The sequence below is a fragment of the Alosa sapidissima genome, chromosome 1 (genome assembly GCF_018492685.1).
Source record: "Alosa sapidissima isolate fAloSap1 chromosome 1, fAloSap1.pri, whole genome shotgun sequence".
In the NCBI taxonomy this organism is placed as follows: Eukaryota; Metazoa; Chordata; class Actinopteri; order Clupeiformes; family Clupeidae; genus Alosa; species Alosa sapidissima.
The window spans coordinates 50,576,175-50,599,536 of record NC_055957.1 but is presented as its reverse complement, the minus strand read 5'-3'; the positions used below and the strand labels follow the sequence as shown (position 1 = coordinate 50,599,536).

The 23,362-nt window shown below is 42.0% G+C and overlaps 1 long non-coding RNA gene across 1 annotated transcript; it reads left to right on the top strand.

Moving 5' to 3' along the window:
* The first annotated feature begins 784 nt into the window (after window positions 1–784).
* On the top strand, window positions 785–22,256 carry LOC121719980. Its single transcript, XR_006034422.1, has 3 exons — window positions 785–797; window positions 11,688–11,693; window positions 22,183–22,256. It is a non-coding gene; the product is annotated as an uncharacterized LOC121719980 (long non-coding RNA).
* Window positions 22,257–23,362: the final 1,106 nt, after the last annotated feature.

Below are 23,362 nucleotides of genomic sequence, written 5' to 3'. Positions count from 1 at the left end.
ATATATATATATATATATGGAAACTGTAGAGCTGTAAAAAGACCATCCAATCATTTTGCATGGGTCATGACAAATAAATATGAATCTGTCTATCAACTCAGCTTGCCTACTTGCACATGTTCTCAGGTCCTGCTCGTTGCCCATGAGTGACTGGAGCCTCTGCACAAAACAGCACTAGCAACAGGTATCACAGCTGTCACCATAGATAGATCAAATGATCGACATGCTAGAGGTCTTGTAGGTATTGTATCGTGAAATGATTTGCACACTGGAGTATGTAGTTCATTTGATTGATGTTTGGACTAAGTTTTACATGATAAAAATCAAAGCTCTTAGCTCTCCTTTAACATAAAACATTATATCTCCTCAATATCCTGTTGCAAGCATAAGGCTTTTAAAACACAAACATTTTTTTTTCTTCCCGTTAGAGATGGAGAACTTGATGAAAGTGCCAATGCAGGTGGTGACAACTCTAGGATTTGAAGGCAGGGCCATTTACATTGTTTTTGTTATTTGAGAACCTAGCTAACTTCTGTATTATTCCTCAAATTCCATTTTTATGACATAAATTATTATCATGTAGCCTATGTAATCCACCTGTCATCTTAGTCTGTATTGGTTTTGAAAGGGACATTTTACAAATGTTGTGAATTTGGCTTGTTTTTTAGGCGATGCCTCAGCCTCACTGCTGACTTGCAAACACAGATGAATGCTTTTGTACGTTGTAACGTTCGTACGTGTTCTGGTGCTGTGGAGAAGTGGCTGGAGAGGGTTGTCAGAGGGCATTTTACAGGTCTGTTTAAGTCTGTTTCATTTCAGATATGGAGTATAGTTCAGATATGGACACACTTTAATCACCGCACAGCACACATATAAAAAACACCTCCAGGTAGACCTATCCAATAAAGCTTTGCTAGATAAGCACAGAGCTTAGAGTTAGAGCAGCGTCACAGCAGGGTCTTGGGGCACAGCATCATGAGCTGTTGCCTTAGACCTGGAGAGCGTTGGTTCTGCATCCCCCCTTGTCACATAGAGTAACGATTAGCGGCGGGTGGTAAAACTTTCACAATCGTCATCCTGTTAAGTTTCACAGATCAAGGAGTGTATTGTCTCAGGCCCTCCGCAAATGAACTTCAAAGGCCCTGATAGCCAGATCTGTCACACTAATGGTGCTCCTCGAGAGACAGGGGGGACATGGGAAGGGAAACCGTAAAGTGCCCACAGGATCAGCAGGCAATTCAGATCAGTTGGAAAGTGACCACATTTGCTCAACAGGCACTGGGCCACCTGCATGCTATGGAGCAACCCTGCAGGTCAAGGCTATGGAGCATCAGAGGATGGGCTTCGGTCTAAAATTGAATGCTCTCATTGCAAATGTCCCTGACATCCCCAAACAATGCAGCTGAACACTGTACTCTGTGGAAGTTTGCCAACTTCTGTGTCCAAACTGAGACTATACGAGTTTCAGGCATAACTTCTGAAATGTTGTTTTGTTGAAACTTCAGGTCAGAAACCAGTAAACTACCACTTATTCCATTCTTAAAAATCCTGGCGTGTGGCTGAACATTGGTTTCAATAGTCTAGGATATCTTTGTTTAGTCTTTTTGTTTTGTATTGTTTAATCATATTCCATCAGCATTGGGACCAGAGACCAGAATTCTTTTGATTGTTTGTTTTTTTCTTTCTTGTGTACTATTCTTATGCCACCCCATAGACAGGAAATCCATTCCAAAGATGTTTCACCATTGCATATTTCACCGTATATTCCAAAACATTGTTCTTCTCTAATCAAACAAAGTATTACAACTGCATCTGGTATCTGCTATTTTACTTATTTCCATTCTGCCACCCCACCCATTCACAATAGCTCTTCATTTCATTCCTCTCCCTCCTCTTTCTCTGGGCTTACGTCAGCAACAGTGCACTACCTCCTTCTACGATCAAACAGCTGTCCTGCACAGTATGTCTCTCTTCCTAAAGGTCCATGTGAGCAGCCTATATAACATCAGCATGTCCTGCTGGTGATGGCCCCCTAGTGGGTTTCTATCAGTGGAGGAATTTGCAGATCCGCAGTATCCTCCCTCTTGTCTCCTGAGTGCCTCGGCCCATTTCCTTCAGGGTGGAGATAAGGGTGCACTGATCAGGGGTGTGAGTCACTGTGACTCCATTGTGTCCACGAATGCAGCGGTTCCCTGATCATTATATAATCATTAAGGAAAACTGTGGCCGGGGGACCATTAGCACGGTGTGGGAAAGCCGGGCCGCTGTGCGGACATGTGCTGCTGCGTTCCTTCGGCAATCTGCATCCTCCATGTGTGTCAGTACATTTCTCGCATTCGGCCTCATTATTGTTCCAGCTCGTGGTGGCCATTGACGGAGCAGCATGAGGAAATGGGTTCAGATGCATGTCACTAAATTAATATTATATGTATTTATTCATTTTAAATGAAAACACAGATTATCCGATCATATCTTGATCCATCCATAGCAAGCATGTGTAGAGAATTTTATCAAAGCCACATCTTTTGGTAAAAACAGACTCTAAATGAAATAATTGTTTTGCTCTGTGGTCATGCAAATCTAATTTTCGAATCAAATAAATTCAGCATCTGCAAAGGTCATTATGAACGTCACACCAGAGATAACCATAGACTGTCAAAACGTTGACAGTCTATGGTTACTTGAATTTTCTTAGATGTCAAAACACATTCATTTCTTAATTGCTTTTAATGCAATAGTTATTGAAATAATTGCAGAACTGAAATTTCAGTGGTATTCTCCACATTGCATACATCACTGTTGTTTAGAAAGCCATAAAAAATGAGAATCGTGTTGGTAAAGCAATCCACATATACAGCCAAAGAGCACAAGCAGCCACCCATCGTGTGAGGAACATGTATGATTCTGCTGTGGTGTGAGATATTTTTGGCCTGGGAACCATTCTTGTGAATGTTTATTGCTCATTGACCTTGCCTGTGCTTCCGATCTATGGTCCAGACATTCTTTGTCTAATTAGACAAATATTAAGGCACGTGATTTACAATTGTTGCTATTTTTGCATTTACCCAACTTCCACACATTGTCTGAAAATGTGCTCCCAGGAAATTGAGATGCAGTGAGAGGGAGAGGGACACACAGAGGCTGCTGAGCCAGGGTCAGGAAGAACAGACCACATTCCACTAGAGGACACGGGATGGGCAAGAAACATAATTGTTCTCACCCTTGAACTCCCAATTTTACACCACAGTACTGCTAGAAGGTTGTGTAATTGTTATTGGTGTCTGAGGTTGCTAATGGGCTGCTCAAGAAGAAGCTGAGGTCGTGGTGTGGTTGGTGTGGCATCTTGTGTCCGTGTTAATTATTCATTCAGAAAACATTCATGATATACATAAAACGTTCAGTATAGAGGTGGATGAATAATGTCTTTGTCATCATGTATTTCTGTTTTGTTTTGTATGTTTGTTTTTGTCAATGTATATGTCACCTTAAATTATGTATTTAATTTATAGTGTATGGCTGCTGGCTGTCTCTATGTTTGTCCTATGTTACCTGCCTAGGGACTGCAGATGAAAAGTAGTTATTTTTACTAACTCTGGCATATTTACATGATGTTTTTTATATAATGTTCATAAATATGCATGGTCCCTATCAAATAAACCAATATAAAAATAAAAAATAAAATAAAAATATACTGTATAAGTCTCACTGGAGTCATTGTTGGTATAGATCATGGCAAAGTGATGAAAACAATAATCTGTATTAATTCTATTACATTAAATGTTTTAAACAATAGACATTTTCTCCATCTTCTCTTCACAGAGCCCAAGACCTGATCCTTGTGCGAGTATGAGGTGACAGTGAAAACTTAAAAATATTTAATCTTCTCATCTGACTCATATGATCATACAAAATTATTGGTCCATCATCATTAAAAAATGTACCCTGTATCCAAAAGTATCGTGCTCTTGGTCCCAGACATTTTGGGCTGCAAGCACTATCTCACTCAGATTCCCTCCTATAGTAGCCTAGCTAATCAGAACTATCACTCTCAATAATGCACACTGTTAGTGTTCTGCTGCTCGTTTTGTGTAGTTTGAGCACCTTTTCTTGAACTTTTCATTTTCTTGAAATACTTGGTGCTGGTTGTGTGAAATCTGTTAAAAAGCGACTGTTCAAAATGCTGTTCATGCTTTCTTCCTTGGGGCACAAATGTTTTTGTTTCTCTGGGCTTACATGGTGTCTATCCTATCTTATAGCTTTATCAGAAGAATGGGAACTGACTAGTGCCATCAGATAAGTGTACAATGTGTCTAGTAATCGGCCAAATGAGGAAAGGGAGGGAAAACAACACTTTTTGTCATTGTTTTTTTTTGTGAATTGGAAAAGACTTAGTGTTTATCTTGATTTTGTCATTGTTTTTGCACTGATTTTGCTTTGCAGGTCTCAGAGGGAGAACCAGCTTGTGTTGCAGATCAGATGTGACATCCCCTCCCTAAGATAGCATACCAGCCCATACTTTGCCCATACATTGTTGAACTAAAGTAACAAACAACTAGAAGGTTTTGAGGGTGAGGATTTTTCCTTCTAACATGAGCAGAATGAACAAAAAATGCTGAAAACATCTGATGTAAAAAAAAAAAAATCTTCCCCATCCTGACTTATAGCAGGAAGATATGGGAAATGTCCTATGGGAAATGTCTAGTCCATGAGACCAACAGAGATGCATACTTTCTTTCCTGAGGCCTCATTAGCCACTTTCATTATCTCTGTCTTAAATACCTTCTCCAGACAGATAGCCTTGAGTAGTTTATTTTTTACTCATAATATCTGTTTAGATTGAGGTCTCTGACCCCCTTTCCTCAGGGGCGTATTATATATAGTTTGTTAGATTCAGTTTGAGGGGACATATATGTTTTTTTTTTTTTGTCTTTTAATGAAAAAGAAACGGAAATTCATTATTTGTGTTTTCCATGCATTCTATGGAGGGGAGGGTTGGATGTTTATGCTGTCTCTGCTCCCATGAGTCTGCCCCTCCTTCTCCAAACATGCCGAAGGAATTCCAAGCCAACACACATGCTTGCTACAGTAGTCTGACACAGGAAGATAATGTGCCACAGCTGATTGTAAGGAATCATTGCTCCTATCAAGTCCAACATTCGGATCTCATTTTGTCATGCCGGTTTTCTTAAAAAATAAAAATAAAGAAAAAAACACATGCTCACAACTGTACAAAGTGACGCATCAGGTATTAGTCTTGAGTAATGTTGGGATTGAGTTATTGCCTCACACAGTGTGGTTGTTTTCTACCTAACAAGTTCCATCTGGTTTTGTTCTGGTTTTTCCGATGTTAAATCTATCAAATTGTTATCTTGGCATGACAATGAATAGAATCTATCATGCTAACCTACCTGAGATAGTCTGACAGGTGAGCCTTACACCCTGTAAAGATGGTGGAGTATACATAAAGTAATAACCTTTGGTATCTGATGTGTATCAAGGATAAATCTTCATCAGAGCACACTACTATGGATGAATGAGCAAGGTTTATTGTATGAATTATATAAAAATGCATTATCTATATAGGAAGAGGAATCTGCAGTTTGCAATTTTCCATCAACCCAGGCCAGGGCAGAACTTGTCAAAGTTCCATTTAGAGAAATAGGCTATCTGGTATGCTGTTGTGGGTACCTGATCTGCATGGGTTACCAGATCTGCATGATATGTCACAAATTCTGATGGGTCTATTAGCCGTTGCACTTTGATAATTTAATTGGTCAGAATGTTGTTTGCTGTTCGATAATTCACCTGAGTTTATTGTTTTCTGTTGAAGGACCTAACGTGCAGGAAGGAACCTTTATTTTACTGTCTATGGAAGGAAATATTCCTATTCAGTCTTTGAAATATTGAACTAGCCGGCAAGCCGCTAAACATCGATAAGCCTACTGTGTCCTACCTACCGTTTTTGTAATATAAACATATACATTTGTTGCAGTATTGAATTGCAAACTTCTAGCCTGTTAATCCTTGAAAATTCAGAACTACCCAGCTAGCCACCAAACATCGATGTAGCCTAAGGAACGACACAGTCAACCGTCTCATATTTCCAACCTCTTACGTGTAGGACTATAAAAACCTGAATGTAATGTGCTTTTATAGGTTTTCACATATAGGGAAGTCAATGCCATGCTCAGATTTAAGATCAAGACTAGAGAAAATGCTTGAAATTAAAGTACATGGTTAAAATTGTTGTCTCGGATAATGAATAATTCATGAAAAAAGAGGACCATAAAACAGGTTGATGGCTTTCTGAAGAATTTACATGAAACATGTTTAGAAACAAAGTTGATTACCATATTTTAACTATCTATTTATATTATTTACCTGTATTTATCTATTTATCTGTATTTTTAACTATTTATTTAATAATGCATATTTTCCTATTTATTTAGTAATTAATCATTTCTATTTAATTCTTTAAACTTCTTGGTATGAAGAGGTAGGCTACACACTTAGGCTATCCTAATCATCCTCATCCTCCTCCTCTCCAGCAGTGTTCTGACAGGTTCTGCTGCAGCTGGATGACTCCATGCATAACATGCCACTATTCCTGCAACTGCAGCACAGGCTTAGACATCCCTTGAAGCAACCACAGAAGGTGATTTCCTTACAAGCTTTGGGAATTGGTGAGAGATAGTAGCTGTGGCACTAACTGATCATCCACATTTGGATGGCCATGATAAGTGTGTGTTGTGTTTGGGCCACCAACATGCTTTCTTGGCAAGGGACGCCCCCCAGTAGTGCATTAATTGTTTTATTATGCCTACACACACAAGGGAAGCCGGTTGTCGTTTTTTCTCTGGTAAACATGCGGGTTCTCCTGTTTCCGAGGGGCCGTCAAGAAAGATGGCAAGAGTAGCCAGGGGGCTTGGGGAGTCCTCAGCAGCCTCACTGTTTTCTCTTAGAACAAGGCCTGCAGTTCCCCAACCTGCTCCTCCTACCAGTCCGTGTGAGCTGGAGGAGGAAGATGAGGAGGCCATTGTGGACATTGAGACTTCTCTCGTCTGACCTTGTGCACAGCCCTGTGCAGCCAGCCCGGTGGGAGGCGAGCTGGCCCGTCTGTTTGAGGAGGTCGTTGGCAGGGCATCCAGGACGGCGCTCATTCCCCTCCTACCAGACTTTAGTGACTTGGTCTGTCGCCAGTTTTCCTCCCCAACTACTTTTCGTAGGTGGTCTGGCCAGGCTAAGGTGCTTTCCAACATGCACGGCGAAGGGCTCCCAGTGGGCCCCCAGTGGATCAAGCTTTGGAGCCCCTCTTCTCCTCTCCCAACTCCCTCTTTGGTGGTCCCTCCGGCCTCAGTGCCAATGGCAGGGCTATGGAGGCTCTGCTGGGTAAGCTGCATAGGCCCATAACGATGCAAGTCCGCCTGGCTAACACAGCGGCCATTCTGTCCCTGTATGTTCAACACCTCTCTCTTGCAAAGCAGTGCCGGTGATCCCACTCTTTTGAGAGAGCTCCAGTCAGCCTCTGTGTGCCTCGCTGCAGTGTCTAAGGAGCAGGTAGTGGCATCGGGCCGCTCCTTGGCTCAGTTTTGGGTAGCTAGACGCCATCTCAATCTCAGCTCCAGCAGGCAGACAGAGAGCGTCTTTTGAGAGTGCCGGTGGAGCCTGGGTCCATGTTCGCCCCACAGGCAACCACACTGTTGCAGCAGGCGCGTGACAGCCGGCGCTGTGCAGAAGAGGTGTCAGGGTCTCTTGGCAGGCATGCCAGCGGCGCTAGGCGCCCTAGAGCATTCACGCCTCAGCCAACACCTACCTTGGGGCATCCGTCTTGGGGGCCGACTGATCCTAGGCAGCGGCTTAAGGCATCCCAGGGGCGGGGTACCTGCCCACAAGCTGGCCAGGGGGGCCAGCGTGCTAGTGACCGTGGCCCCTCCAGGCGCCCTCGTCGTTCCTGGCAATCTCCGGGCCAGCCAGCCTCGCCTCTCAGCTCTATGCAGGAAGGCTTGGCTGGCCTTATGAGCGGATCCATAGGTGCTCTCCACCATGAGCCATGGGTACTGCCTGCAGTTCAGGACCAGACCCTGTGTGACGAGGGCACCTACGGTTACCTTGGTGAGCAGTACCATGCACGCTCAGACCTTACGTGCAGAGCTGTCCATCCTCCTGGACAAGAGGGTGATAAGGGAAGTCAGGAGTTCAAACCACCAAACGGGGTTCTTCTCCCGTTATTTTCTTGTACCCAAGCGCACAGGGGACCTTCGTCCTATTTTAGACCTCAGGGGTCTCAACGTGCACCTCCGGTCCCTGAGGTGCAGGTTCATCACAGTTCCGAGGGTGTGGCAGGCCATCAATGCAGGGGACAGGTTTGCTACCATCGACCTGCAGGATGCTTATTTTCAGATACCCATCTGGCCGGGGCATTGGAGGTTCCTGAGGTTTGCGTTCGAGGGTCGGGTCTTCGAGTTCCAAGTCCTCCAATTTGGAATCTCTCTGGCCCCCCGAACCTCATCTGTGCAACCTCAGAAGTGCAATGCCGCCTACACGTGGCCTTGCTGTTGAAGCACATTCAGGACTTGGGCTTGCGCCCCAATCCCAAGAAAAGCAGGCTCCAGCCTTCCCAGGTCACCACCTTCCTGGGCATGGTCCTGGACTCCAGGGGGGCATCCGTGACTCTCTCACCGGTGAGACAGCAGTCTTTCGCCGCATGTCCACGCCCAGGAGTGCAGTGGAAACTCTGCCTTGGGTGTGGCCTCATTCAGGGTTACATATGGGTATTTGTGTGTGTAGGGGTAAGGGTAGGGAGGGATGGGCAAACATGTCATCATAGCACACTAGACATCAAAACAATAGGCTGAGGTATTTCATTAGTAGGCAAATCTAGTTGTAACAGTTTTATGCCTTTAGCTTAAGAGTATCAAGCATTTTCTTCAAATACTAAATAAATAGTTAAAATAAGATAAATAATATAAATAGATAGTTAAAATATGGTAATCAACCTTGCTTCTAAACATGTTTCAAGTAAATTCTTCAGAACGCCATCAACCTGTTTCATTGTCCTCTTTTTTCATGAATTATTAATTATCCGAGACAACATTTTCTTTAGTCTTGATCTTAAATCTGAGCATGGTATTGAATTCCCTATATGTGAAAACCTATAAACGCACATTACATTCAGGTTTTTACCTTGTACAGTCCAAAAGATAAGTGATTAATTAGATTTTGACCTGGCGGCGGCGGCCATATTGGATTTCTCCATTTTGGGGCATTATGGGACATTTTTGAGCCTGGCATAAAGAAGATTTGAATTCAGCACCCTTCAAAACCCCTAAAAATGTTGTATGCCAAAAATTAACATGATTTGCCTTCGGGACTTTAACTCATTGAATGCCAAGCTGTTTTCGGAAGATTTGTCCTAGAGTGCCAGCAATCTAGACCATTGTTGATGATTTTTGTACAGCCACAGCTTATTCTGTGTTATAGCTATGAACACATACAATGGCTCGTTTAAAAGGTGAGACTTTAAGCTCTCAGTGGGTGCAAACCGTGTATTTCTACACGCCTCTGTTCCTGAGAAATCCCAAGCTAAACAGTGGCTAGTTTTCATCAAAATCGCTGTTTTTTTTCTAGAAATGGAGATATAACATCTTTCATGAAATATGAAGTGTTGCCTGTAAACTTTCCAGGAAGTGATCAGCGAGACCTGGCGAGACTGCCACCTAGTGATAGACCCACGAAAATGGCCTGGTTTTGAGATGACATGCATGCGTCGACCCAAAGCGGCAACCGAGTTATGATAAAATAACCAGATTTCCAGATTGTGCGTTTTCATTAGTTTTCGATCGTCATACATTTCATTTCCATTCATCAGAGTTCCCAAAATCACATATAAGGTGTGTTCGTAATTTAAAAAATAAAGCTAAAAACGTAATATTACGTTTTTGGCACTCAACGCATGGGAAAGAAAAACGTAATATTACGTTTTTGGCACTCAATGAGTTAAATAAAGCACATTTTCCAAAATCCTGCCTAGTCTATATACTATTTAACTTATGTGACTTATTTAACTTAAAGGTGCCATGTGTAAGAATTGAGCTACACGCATCAAAAGAATGAGAAGAAATAAGGGCGATGATGTCATTAAAAAATGACAAGGTATAGTGCTGCAGAGAGATCAACCTAAATTAGCATGCTAAATTACTAGCCACAGCCCGACAGGTGTCATAATACCAGTTTCGGCCATGGGAGGCGGTATGCGGGCAACATAACCGCCAGCCAAACTGCAATACAAGTGTCTCGGTTGTTATTCTAGGGTAGACCAACTCACTTTCTGGAGGTATACTGCCCCATCTTTTATGGAATGTGGAGTATGAATTGATTTTTTGGCGGACATTACACATGCCCACAGGACAATATAATATAGGCTATTAATAATACAGATATAATAATGCGATGGATGTGAGGAGTTGGCTGTATGTATGCTAGGAGTTGGCTAGCCTATTTATCCTATCTAGCCACAAGTCTCTCCTGCGCTGACTCAACTCCTCAGTCTCATTCTCTTCTCGTTTTCACACCATAGCTGTCAATGTTGAGCATTGAAAGTAAGGGAGATTTCCCGGGTTATACTCACCCAAAATACAGGGAAATTTCAACATTCGTCTTTCTGTTGCTATCCCTCTGCTGAGAGCAACAATTCGCACTACAAAACTGCTGCACTAACTAAACGAAGCTAGGTCTAATGAGACTTTGCTTAAAGATTGGCGTCTATTGTGCTCTCTCCCACACTGTTCTGATCACTCTAGGTCGCTCAGGCAAGCAAAATGATGCTTTAAAAACATATTTTCGCTTAAAGGGCAGGGGGTTGCAACAGAACAACAGTACAGAGATGGACAAGTCCGGGGCTAATGTTATGAGAGTAATAAAATATGGGATATTTTACGGGAAAATATTAAAACAGGAAGCAGCTGGAAAAAAGTTGACAGGTAGGCCTATGTTAGTGACAGTGGGTGACTCTAGGGCTCTTTGCTTTTGTTAGAACGGCCTGTATTGCTGTTGTTAAAACGGCCTGCAGCCTATTGCACAACATAGGCCTACCATCACGTTACATTTTGTACAAATAAATAAATAGCCTACAGCGATAATGCCAGCGCTGGCGCGCTTGTCAATTGACAGCTGCATTAAATACCTATGCATTTTCTATATCAACAAAATGGCTGCTGCAAATGTTATTACCTGATTATTACGTAGATCCGAAACATCCGGATCCACCAAACTTCAGGTTGTCGAATGTCTATGGGAAATAACCAAGGGGGCAGGCGAATTCCCGGAAGTAGAAGAATCAATGGAGGCTGGAGGGACCACTTCTCTGCTAACCCCCATAGAAGCCCGTTCATTTTAGGATTTTTTTGAAATGGCATAACTTCATATAGCATATATCCTGTGCCGACATTGTAGCTTCTGTATTATCTACATAAACAATAGAAGGCAAAACAGGCTCAGCTACCTCGTATGTAACGTTGAGGTTCCCGTAAGAAGTATAGTTAGCGAGTCCGGTTGTAGGGAAGCTAACGAACCGTAGGGAGATAACTGTATTGTTTGGACAAGAAGCTCAGTCCAGCCAGCACGGAAACTCATGAACAAAGCTATGTAGCCTACAATACCATTGTATGTTAAGGTAAAGCATTGGATAGAGGCAAGTAAACCTAATGAAAAACGGCACTAACGATAATCATTTGAGGTTTTCGATGGATTGACCGTAGGTCAGAAAAGTGTTAAGAAGATTAGCTTCTAGTGCTAGGTAGCAGTGCAAGGCAATAACTTTTTTGTTTGTTTAACCATGACTGTTTTCGAAGATGATCATGTGTGGTAGTTTCAACATTAACACAACTTGATATCACTTGTGAGGATGATATTAATAATAATACTTAAATAAATGTTTAACTTTGATGACTTTGAAGGCAAAGGAAGTGTGAGAAGAATTTCTGTGTAGCCTATCTATCATATGATTTAGTTTGATGGCTAATGTCACGAAGTTAAGTGCAAGTCTGCGCAGTACTGGGGGGACCAACTGAAAAATCGTTCAATTTGACTCAGTGCCCTCCCATTGAAAACGACGGAGTCTGTTCGTCCATTTCTTTTACTGTTGGGAAATAACATGGCGTTTCGAAAAATCGTACCTGTCAAACTCTGTAGGTGGCAAAGTAGAAAAAGCTGGTGGGCCGATTGGCCTACATACTTCTGCCATCTGGTTTCCACTGGATTTTTTGATTGTCGGTGCCGTTAAAGTAGTAAACGATTATTAATGCTAACCGGGAGCTAGTTCCGATGTACGCGGGCGGAGGAGGGCGTTAGATCTCGCTCACAACCTAAAGTGATGGTCTTTTCACGTGTGATTCAAGCGTGATTTCAGTGGTCTATAAAAGTAAATCGTTTGCAAGGTTCAGCCTCTTTTCAACACGACTTAACTTGTGTGTTTGACTGTGCTGAGAGTTTGTTGGCTGTTATTGAGATATTTGAAATAGAAAGAAATCGCCGACAAAGACACTAAAGACACGACGATGAGATTTTTTTTTCACGGAAAACAGATAATGATAAGCAGACTAGGAATCAGAGGCAGAGTCGTATTGAGTCGATAGCTTTATTTTGCATGACCTTGATCAGAACAGTAATATTTTCAGAATGTATTAACAACCTATCAAACATGACTGTTTGTCTCTTGCTGTCTGTCTCTTGTCTCTCCAGCGAAACACTGCACACATAAAACCAGAATAGGCTATTGAAACATCAACATATTTTTCTTTAGCCTGTATGTTTTTTTTATATTTGGGAGACTTTCCAAGAAACGTACGTCTGCTAAAACACTTTGGATACCAGTGCACGTTGGCGCAATTACTGTAGGCTACTGTATGCGCGCTATAGCTTGCTCGTTGTCTGTCCAGCTGCACGGGAGGTTTAGACACAATTCAGATACAGTTCAGAACGATGTATATGAAATATATTTTGGGGGAAACGTGTTGCTTCTGGTAATAACGTTAGCAGTTGTGTTGTCATGCTGAAAGTGCAATATTTTAAGATACAGTATAGTTTAAGATACAGTATAGTTAAGAGACAGTATAGTTTTCTTTCCAGTACGGCGCACCCTCTCCAAATATTTTAGTGGTACTCCGTACCGGCCAGTACCGGCTTACTTTCACCCCTGCCTTTTATATACAGTATGTTTTGCCCACGTGTCAACTCCACCTGTTCAGTGTTTTTATAGACCAGAAACCTTCCTGTCTAATGGGATATAAACCATCCTGAATGTTTAGTTCCTCCTCTATAGTAGGAGAGGGCAGTAATTTCAGATTTTTAGCCGAGGCACATAAACGTGAGCTGGGGTTGTCACCACAGGGGAAGCACCCCACTCATGCCACGGAGCCGTCCAGTCAGACGAACATAAATAAGTGGGTGTTGAGGAGTACCTCTCTGTTTATCACAAAAAACACCTGTGTTTCTCACAATAACACAGTCCAGCACAGGACCTCTCTCCTCCAGGGATGTTTCAAACGCCTCTGAGGAGGAGGAGACCTCAAGGGGGAGGAATGGTATGCTATCTTGTCCCCCCACTCACCCCATGTGTCTGTCTAATTTAATGCATAGTGATGCTTTCTGATGGCCTATGCATTCCTCTGAGCCTGGCACTACATGTCTCCTGCAACGGTCCACTTGCAGGCTTTTGTGGTTACGAGTGCACTCCTTTCTGTTAAACAATTGAAATAAAGGTGTAAGATGGTTGCCAGGCCATCATTCTGTTACCTGATGGAATATTCACAAACTAGTGTGTGTGTGTGTGTGTGTGTGTGCCTGCGTGCAAATTCTTTCAGCAGGAGACACGGATGGGGTACCAGCATGTGGTTAGAAACGTGTTCCTTGTATCCCTGTGAGTGTGCGTGATCAGATCGGCGAGAGGGCTGTCAGCCAGCTATTGTCTGTGCCTTGTCACACTATCAGACATAAATCTGTTTGCAGTTGTTAATGATAAGCACAATGGAAACTGCTGTCAGAAACACTCTCAGAGCCAGCTATTTCCCTCCTTGATAACGTTGGTATGAAAACAGACAGTCCATCTTCCCCACATGGTGAAGGCTGCAAAACACCTTTGATTCCACCGAGGACCACGTTTCCCAGCAGCAACCCTCACACAGATGTTTGTTACATAGATTTGGGATATCTGGTGCTTTCCATCAACTCAAACTTTAGCACTTTAATGAGATATTCAAACTGCAGAAACTAAAAGCCAACATTGTTTCGAGAGTGCCCAACAGTTTCAGGACGTGAGAGGAACAAGTTGCTGCTCATTTTGTCTTGTGACATTGGAACTCACAAACAAAGGAATTACTGGTATTATAACGGCCACGTATTTCACGTCATGTTGTAAACAAACACATCATGCCGAATACATAGAGCAATCTAGACATTCTAACCTGGTCCCCATTTGGTTTTGCAACTAAACGAGGTCCCTAGTAATATCCTGAGGATTTCCATAATTCAGGATGTGCCTTTGTTGTCAGGAAAACCCTAATCCAGCCTCAGTTCGGCTTGTCCTGAAATTCATGATAACAACACATGCACAGCACAAAAACACCATATGCAAAAACACATTCCCAAAAATGGGAATGTATGAAACAAACACATCTTCAGTTGTTGTAACCCTTAGCAGTAAAGTCAATTCAAAATGTACACCCAAATAAATTCAGAAAGTATTAACAATTTTTGAAAGAGGCCACATCACTTCAGGCATTACCATTGATGAGTCCAGACACACATCTATGTCCAGATTCTAACACATTCGTTTTAAGAGAGTACACGGATCTTCAGTGTCTTTCAGTACCACTGGCACCACGGTGTCAGTACAGTTTTCAGTGTCTCACAAATATCAAAACCCCTAGGTGAAAGACCTCAAGATCTTTGCACTCAGCAGCGTCACTTTTTAAGTTACTATTGCTCTCCCAATGTCAGTCTGACAGGAGACTGTGAGCAATGACAAACCAATTCATATAATATCATGATATCATTCAGATTCTGGGTCCTTTTCACTAAGGGACAGGTGGACACACCAGTTGGAATATGCATGATAAAGATTTGTTTTGGTTCCATTCACACATGGACTGGGGCCAGCCAGATGTCTCCTACTCCCACGAGCTGGGGCTGCAAACCACTGTTAACCCACCGTGAATGATCCAATGTGTAAGAACACATTAAACCTCCTTCACACCCACTGGACCAACATGACAGGCCCTCTGTGCAGATGATCACTAAATCCTCTGATGCACAGCACTCTGTGGGGGGGGGGGGGGGGGGGGCAATGCCACAGCATGGCCTGGAGTCTATACCTCTCAATCGCTCTTTCTAACCTATGTGACTCTGCAGAGGTGGAGTCTGGCCAGACTGGCTTTCTAACCTATGTGACTCTGCAGAGGTGGAGTATGGCCAGACTGGCTTTCCCGACTCTATGGTCTGTGTCTCTTTGAATTTCCCTTTGCTGCATTGCTGTTGACTTCTGGTACTACTGGTACTGTTATCCATTTGATGTGTGCTGTCTCTAGATAGTGTTGTACATGCATGGTGTTCAATTGTTGCAATAATTCTAATAACAAGCATGTCTGAATGCTTAGCTCCAGTTGTGGCTATGTTATCTTATTAATCTATTTATTTATTTTGGTGATCTTGAATTTCTGACCACACAATGTTCGATCAACTGTTGAAATAATGACTGATAAGGAAGTAGGATTATAGGAACTTGTATAATGGCGAACTGGTATGCTGCAGCGAGTATGTTCTCAACAGAGGTTCGCCCACTTCCTTATCAGGCATCATTTCAGCAGTTGGTTCATTGCTGTGGTTGTTTTTCCAGCCTTAAGAATGTAATGTTATTGCAATGGATCAAAACTTACAAAAGCATGATACAGTGTGGTTTTACCAGGAAAAAGGCTAGCTGTTCATCAGAAAGTGGCTTCCGCTGAGAACCTCAGTGGAACATCTGGACAGATAGAGCCCAAATTATGATTGTTGTGTTGTGTTGTGTTGTATTGTGTTGGCGTATATGTATATATAAAAAAAAATAATACTTATATAGGAAATGGATGGAATATAAGATAAGCAAATAATAATAATAACTAGATGTACCGCATATCGGTACAAAATATGACCGCAGCTCAGTCCTAACCATCCTCTCTGCGAAAATAAATCACACTTGTCAATTTGTCTCCATCTCCTATTCCATCCCCTACTCTTGCAACTTTTGTGGATGCTTATGTGCGTGCCTGTGTGTGTGTGTGTGTGTGTGTGTGTGTGTGTGTGTGTGTGTGTGTGTGTGTGTGTGTGTGGATGTGTGTGTCTGTGTGTGTGGATGTGTGTGTGTGCATGCATGTGTGTGTATATCAATTTGTCTCTATCTCCTATAGAGCCTGACCAATGGGATTTTGAAGGCCAATACCAATTTTCAATATAATCACAATGTAAAAATGTTCTCCCATAACAGTTCTAATCAAGGTGGGACATTATGTATTTAAATAGGAGGAACTATCTAGTTTCCTATGAAAGGCTCTTCATATACAGTAATGTATTTTTAAGAAATAAAAGACTTTAGAATAGAAAAATAGTAAGAATAAAATAGGTCTTTGTTCTGTGATTGCCACAATCTACATTGTGAGCAGTTTATAGGCTATTATAGAGATAATGACTCTATCCCTTTATGCAAGCAAATCATTTTACAAGTATGATCAATTACTTTACTTTAGCCTTTGTAGCCTAAACCATGCTCTTCCTTACTTAAATCACCTTTGGTAAAAATGCAAGAAATTGAAGACTGAATCTAGGGAGTAGTGGGTGTTTGGGAATGAATGTTAGCTTCACCAAGGACTGTGAGCAAGTCAACAGCAGAAAAACCTATTTCGCAATTTAGAAGTGTGCCAGCCCGGTGTTTAGGATGCAACGTAGACAGGTAGCCTATCTATGCCCTGCTGTCGCATTAGCGTTGTGGCTAACTAACTTAGCTCCTGTCAGTATGGTCAGAAAAGACTAGGATGACAGTCGAAAGAGACAATTACTGTACAGTGCTGTTATCAATTTGCGCAGAATATTTGCGCATTTATGGGGGGTCTAATGGGGCAACATGCCCACCAATGGGGGGTCTAATGGGGCAACATGCCCACCAATGTGGCCCAGTGTTTTGGTGTCCCAGGAATCGAAATAAAAGCAATTAGTAGATAAAGTTATCGGAGTGTCTATTTACACCCCTGGTACGAATAGCCTTGGCCACACAGTTGAGATATTCATACCAAAGATTCTAGAGCGCTACGCTTTCATACCCTGTGACATAACAACAAAAAGGCGTTGCTCACGTGCACAAAAAACATGGCGGACATTCGTTTCGTTCGTAAGGACATTAGTAAGTTTACCTGCAAACACTGTTGCCTTGTGGAAGCAGATAGTGCAGTGGTCACAGACAAGGGCTGGCATGCGGGAGACCAGGGTTTGATTCTAATGTGATGTGTATTGGCAAAGTGAGTGTGCATGTGTACCAACGTCTCTAGAGAAGAAGGCGCGCAATTTGAACAACAAATCGGTTCTCAAACGGAAGTTTTGATTGCAACAATTAGCTAGTTATTAGCTAGTTCGTGCACCAGGGTGTAAATTGCATGCACTACTATAAACACCAGGGTATGAATAGCATCCACTTCTAACTGTACATTGATGCAAACAGCATACCTTATTCAGAGTGTCTATTACACAGCTGAGCTATTCACACCCTGTTACATAAGAACAACAAAAACATGTTGCTTGTTTTTAAAAAAATAATATTATTACATTGTGTGATCAATATGCCAGAATAAATGCACAGGGGTGCAAATAGCATACACAGATATTTGTACCAGACGGGGTACTAATAGAACACATTGCTGTGTGCACCGGGGTACGAATAGCACACATTGATATTTGTACCAGACGGGGTACTAATAGGACACATTGCTGTGTGCACCGGCGTACGAATAGAATTCACTTCTTATTGCACCAGGGTACGAATAGCATACACTGCTAATTGTACCAGGGGTGCAAATAGCCTTACCCATAACTTATTTATGTCTGACTCTAGATGTTGACATTACAAATCAAGCAGCACAATGTAAAATTACAAGCAACACAGTGTTCAAGAACAGTGTGACATGAAGTAACAAATCATGATAAGAAATTAAGTACTCTTGATTTTAAAGGTTCATTAACGAAAGCACTGCCACTTATGTTCCGCCTGTCAGTGACAGACTGAATGAAACTAATTTTTATAAAGGGAAGAGAGAAGGTGAATTAAAATATTAACCTACATTTTAAGAAATTGGGAAATGGTGAATATAACCTTTTCCTGAACATGACCCATGTTAGCCATTCATCAGATAATATCTCATGGACTTGCTATAGACTGTTATCATTGAAAAACAACAAGGAAGGCAGTTTATCCTGAAGAGAGGAGAGGCAAAGGGACCTTCCAATGACGGCTGTGAAGGAAGAGGAGGATAGAGTGAGAGAGTGACCCAGATAGCAGGTCCTGATAATTGATAAAATGGTTTAATGGGGAAGCCAGAGGGAACTCATTTCATGGACCTCTGACTTTAAGCCTTTTGAGCTCCCCCACCACTAGTGGGCAATTGGAGTTTAATGGTTTATGGTTATGTGCAGACTATAAAACAGTGCACAGGTAGGCCATGCCTTGAAGTTCATTAATGTGGTATTTTTTTAGATCTTTTGTTTTCTTTTTGTTTTTTTGGTGCAAGCTCAGTATTGTTGACTCAGGACAAGTAGTAGAATTGAAGAAAGTCAAGCATTTTCAGGACCTGTGTCAAAATGTTTATCCTTTTTTCTGTCCCTCAAGAGTATCCTTTGAAATGCTGGTGATTATGTTTGTTTCCTGATAGTGTCTCCTAAGACATAATGGAGCCCCTGAAGGGCTGGGCCCAGTCTCTGTTGGGCATTGTCTTTCACCACCCCTGCCTGGTCATCCTGTGAGACCTTTCCTTCGATCCCAACAAGGCCATGCAAAAAAATGTTATGGGGTGATGAAAGCCTGCGGTGGGCCGTTTCCATGGTAGAAGACCTCCAACCAAGCCATTCAGCAAAGTCTGTGTGTGTGTGTGTGTGTGTGTTCTTGTGCGTGTGCGTGCGGGTAATCTTCCAGCTGGGGACACGGATGGGGTGCATCCTGTGCTGCCCAGGAAACAACAAAGAGTTAAAATGCTCCATTGACGAAGGAGAGTGCCTGTAAAAACAACAATATGTCTGAGATCTGAGTAGAGTGTGACAAGCCACACAAGCAAACCTCCAAAAAATGGACAGACTGCCACTGGTGACATCCTGTCTGCTGCTACTGGATGTCAGGCAGCTGTATGGACACTTCCCATCCTGCGCACAAAGGCTCACCCTATACCACTGGCATGTCATCAGATACCGTCTCTGAAGTGACTCAGTCAGCCAAAATTCTGAATTATTTTTCACTGGAAAAGGACGTCGGCATGAAGCCTCTCTCAAACGGGTGTGTCAATTCAGATTTCAGTTACGCAATTGTGCAACTGCTCAGAAAATATGACCTGCCCAATGGTGAAGCAAGACTTACTCATGCAGTATTTCATTCTAAGTTAAAATGGACAATTAAAATGGGGAAATCATAGGCAGTGTACACCTCACTCAGCAGAAGCTCATATCCATATTTTTTTTACCATGTGTCAGGTATTTATTTATTTTCTTTTTTGCTTTCACCTCATTATCAGTTAGGGTTTCTTTGATAGCAACAGTTTATAAAACTGATAAGTCATCAATTTTTAAATTCTGATGAGTGCTTTCAGAAACCTTAGCCTACTCTAAGTCCACTCGCAATGTGGTTGTGGATGTCAGCTAAGCACAATACTGTTCAAGAACATTGTCATGGCTACTCCTGTTCTAAGCAAGCACATAAGGAGGTTTAAACAAGGAGGTTTTGTAAACAAATGATTTATCATCGAGGGGGTTTGAACCACTAAATGAGACCAACTAAGCAGTACACTTTAAATATCTTTTTTTAAATACACCAGCTGATTTTTGTGTTCTCCTTTAAGGATAACGCTCATTCATGAATTACTAGAGACACTCCAGCACGACAGGAACACCATTGTTTAAATCACTGAACTGGAGTCTATGTGTGTGTGTCCTATAATACTGTGTTGTGCATGGGTGACAGACCTTGGGCTATTTAACTGCAACAGAACAATTCCTGCCTGTTTAAGTGGCAGTTAGAATCTCCCAGCTGCCAAAATCTTGTGCAAAAAGCACCTCCATGAATTTCTCATCGGCAAGTGATATTCAGTGACAAACAGCGTAAGCCTGCATGCGTTAGCCGTGTCTACAGACTGGGTGAATGTGTGTGCTGATGGGTATGTATTATGTAAGAGTGCTGGCAGTGAAGTGGAGAGCAGTGCTGAACGGAGCTCTCATTAGTGTCTGGCCTCATGATAGTTATTTGGAACCTAATGTCTCTGTGGTTCAGAGCTGAATGGAATCCTTTGAGACCAATTGGAACACTTTAACGCTCATTGTATTTATCAGTCCCCATGCGCTCAACGTTACACGGTGGCTATAGCAAGAAAGACATGACCATGCTCAGACATACTGGCCAGTCCACCTACAGTATGAATCTATTTATACTGTATGCATCAGTGGTCTGTCATTTCCAGTTTATGTCACTCAAAATGTAATACAAGCTTAAAGTTTTTCGTTTTAATAGTTTACTGGTCTATAGTATTTCAGTGATCCAAATGATAAATTGTTCTCGTTACAGGTTCCTGGCTCTGTGCATTGATGTTGCCCACTCACTTACCCACTGGCTTCATGAAGTAATGAGATAAATATGAAATTAGATCATTAGAAAAAAACTACATTAAAATTAGTTTGTCTGTCAAACATTGTTTAATGGGTCACTGTCTTTTCTCAGCACCCTAAAAATCCAAAGTCATCCCAAGCTTGAGCTTTGCTTAAAGAGGAGTTTGATACTGTCTTTGGTACTGCTGCTCTGCTACGCTGGGCAGGCTTGTGAATGTCCACCTTTGATCTTTTAGCAGAGGCCATATGAAAGTGATCTGTGTTCAGGTCAGTGACACATGTAGGGGCAAAAAAACATCCTCATCTTCAAATCTTTCATCTCATAAAAGTTCCATGTAGGCACAGACCGTGGAACACATCAGAAGAAGGTGGTTGTGGGGGGCAAATAATTCAAACCCACTGAACCAATACATACGATGAACAAAGGTATGTATTAAATACATATGTATAGGAATCTGCAAATAGATGTAGGCACTGTGTGTTGTAATGGAGAATAGTCAGTGAAATATCCACTTTTTTGTATGTGATTTATGTCTATTACCAAGGGAATCTGCCAACATGCCCAAGTGGAAATGTAAACTAAGAAAAATCTGCAGCAGCGCTCCAGCCATGCTAACTTAAACAGTCCGTCCCTGGGTAGGCCACAGCTGAGGAGAAGGGAGAGGGAGATCCCCACTTGGGCTATAAGCCGGACAGAGCAGCACCACAGTCTGAGGTCCACATTTCAACATCTGTTTCAGACATTATGTCTTCCCTATGTGCGCGTCAGCCTCGTGTGTACAAGCAGACTGCACTTGAATAGCAGCACATTCTTTCTGACATGGCTGTTTTTATTAGTAATTTACACAACATCCCAACTTTTTCTGATTTGGGGTTGTATTTGGTATTTGGGCATATGTATGAAAACAATGCATGTCTGTTTTGTGGTGAAATAATCTCACCTTTCCACCCAAAGTGTAATCCAAACTAACCGAATCAAAATTCAGAGTACCATGCCAAAAGCAACCATAAGTTTTGTTTGCCTTTCAAATGTCTTACTTTCATGTTATCTACTTCCCTTGACCTGCCAGGCTATTAGACTATCTGTCATAGCCTATTTACACATAGTTGTTGAACTACTGTTATACATTATCCCTGCTTGTTGAACTTATCATGTATTGTATAATTTCATGATAAATTACATTTTTAAATGGAAGTTTGGGAAGAGTATGTAGACTTTTGCCACACCTACAGCGTCACTCTTATTAGGTAATTTATTCCCAGCATGTTCATGCTGCAACATTTGGTTTGATCATTCACTTTCAGCCCACCACCTCCCCTCACGCCTCCCATCTTCCTAGATTAGGAATAGCATAGGGGTGTACGCATGGATGCTTGACTCCTGCCTGTGCAGTAGATTCCTCCACAATCCCTGCAAAGCACTCCATGACCCTGGCTAAAGCTTAACCCCTTGCTTAACACACTTTCCGCTTGCTTCTCTTTTTTGCAACTTTGGAATGTGAACTTGTGAACTAACATTGTTATTGGTTGACTCCATTTAACTGTGCTTGTGATTGAATCATACTGTTCAGTTGTGGGCCCTGCAAATGATGTGAGAGGATGATGGCGAGTGGTGATGAGTGCTGTAGTGAAAACATACTAAATTCTTTGTAATAAGGCAAGGCACAGCATGCGCTTTCTGTGGACTGTATAATAATAACTTCATATAGCTTGACTTACACCACGTTTTTGTGTGTTGTGGTGGCATGTTTCAACGCTATCATGGGTTTCTCTGGCAAAGCATGTTCATAATCCAGTTTTGAGATCCTAGCAAATTCCTGCATGGCATCCCATTCGAGGCTCACATTGCATCCCAATTTGTTCGACAAAGAAACACCTTTTTGCCTTTACTTTGTTCATGGCAATGCAGTAAAAAGTTGTTGTAGAGAATCATCATGAGTGCACACACAGACTAACACGCAAACTCGGGTCAAGTCAGGTCAGATCAGTATGTGTCACAGATATGGAGCGCAGAAAGGTAATTTTTCATCACTAAATAAAAAAAAAGGGTAAGGCTATTTGCACCCCTGGTACAATTAGCAGTGTATGCTATTCGTACCCTGGTGCAATAAGAAGTGAATTCTATTCGTATCCCGGGGCACACAGCAATGTGTCCTATTAGTACCCCATCTGGTACAAATATCAATGTATGCTATTCGTACCCCGGTGCACACAGCAATGTGTTCTATTAGTACCCCGTCTGGTACAAATATCAATGAATGCTATTTGTACCCCGGTGCACACAGCAATGTGTTTTTTTAAAAACAAGCAAAATATTTTTTTGTTGTTACGTAACAGGGTGTGAATAGCTCAGCTGTGTAAAAGACTCTCTGAATAAGGTATGCTGTTTGCATCAATGTACAGTTTAGAAGTGCTATTCGTACCCTGGTGTTTATACTGTATGCTATTTACACCCTGGTGCATGAACTAGCTAATTGTTGCAATC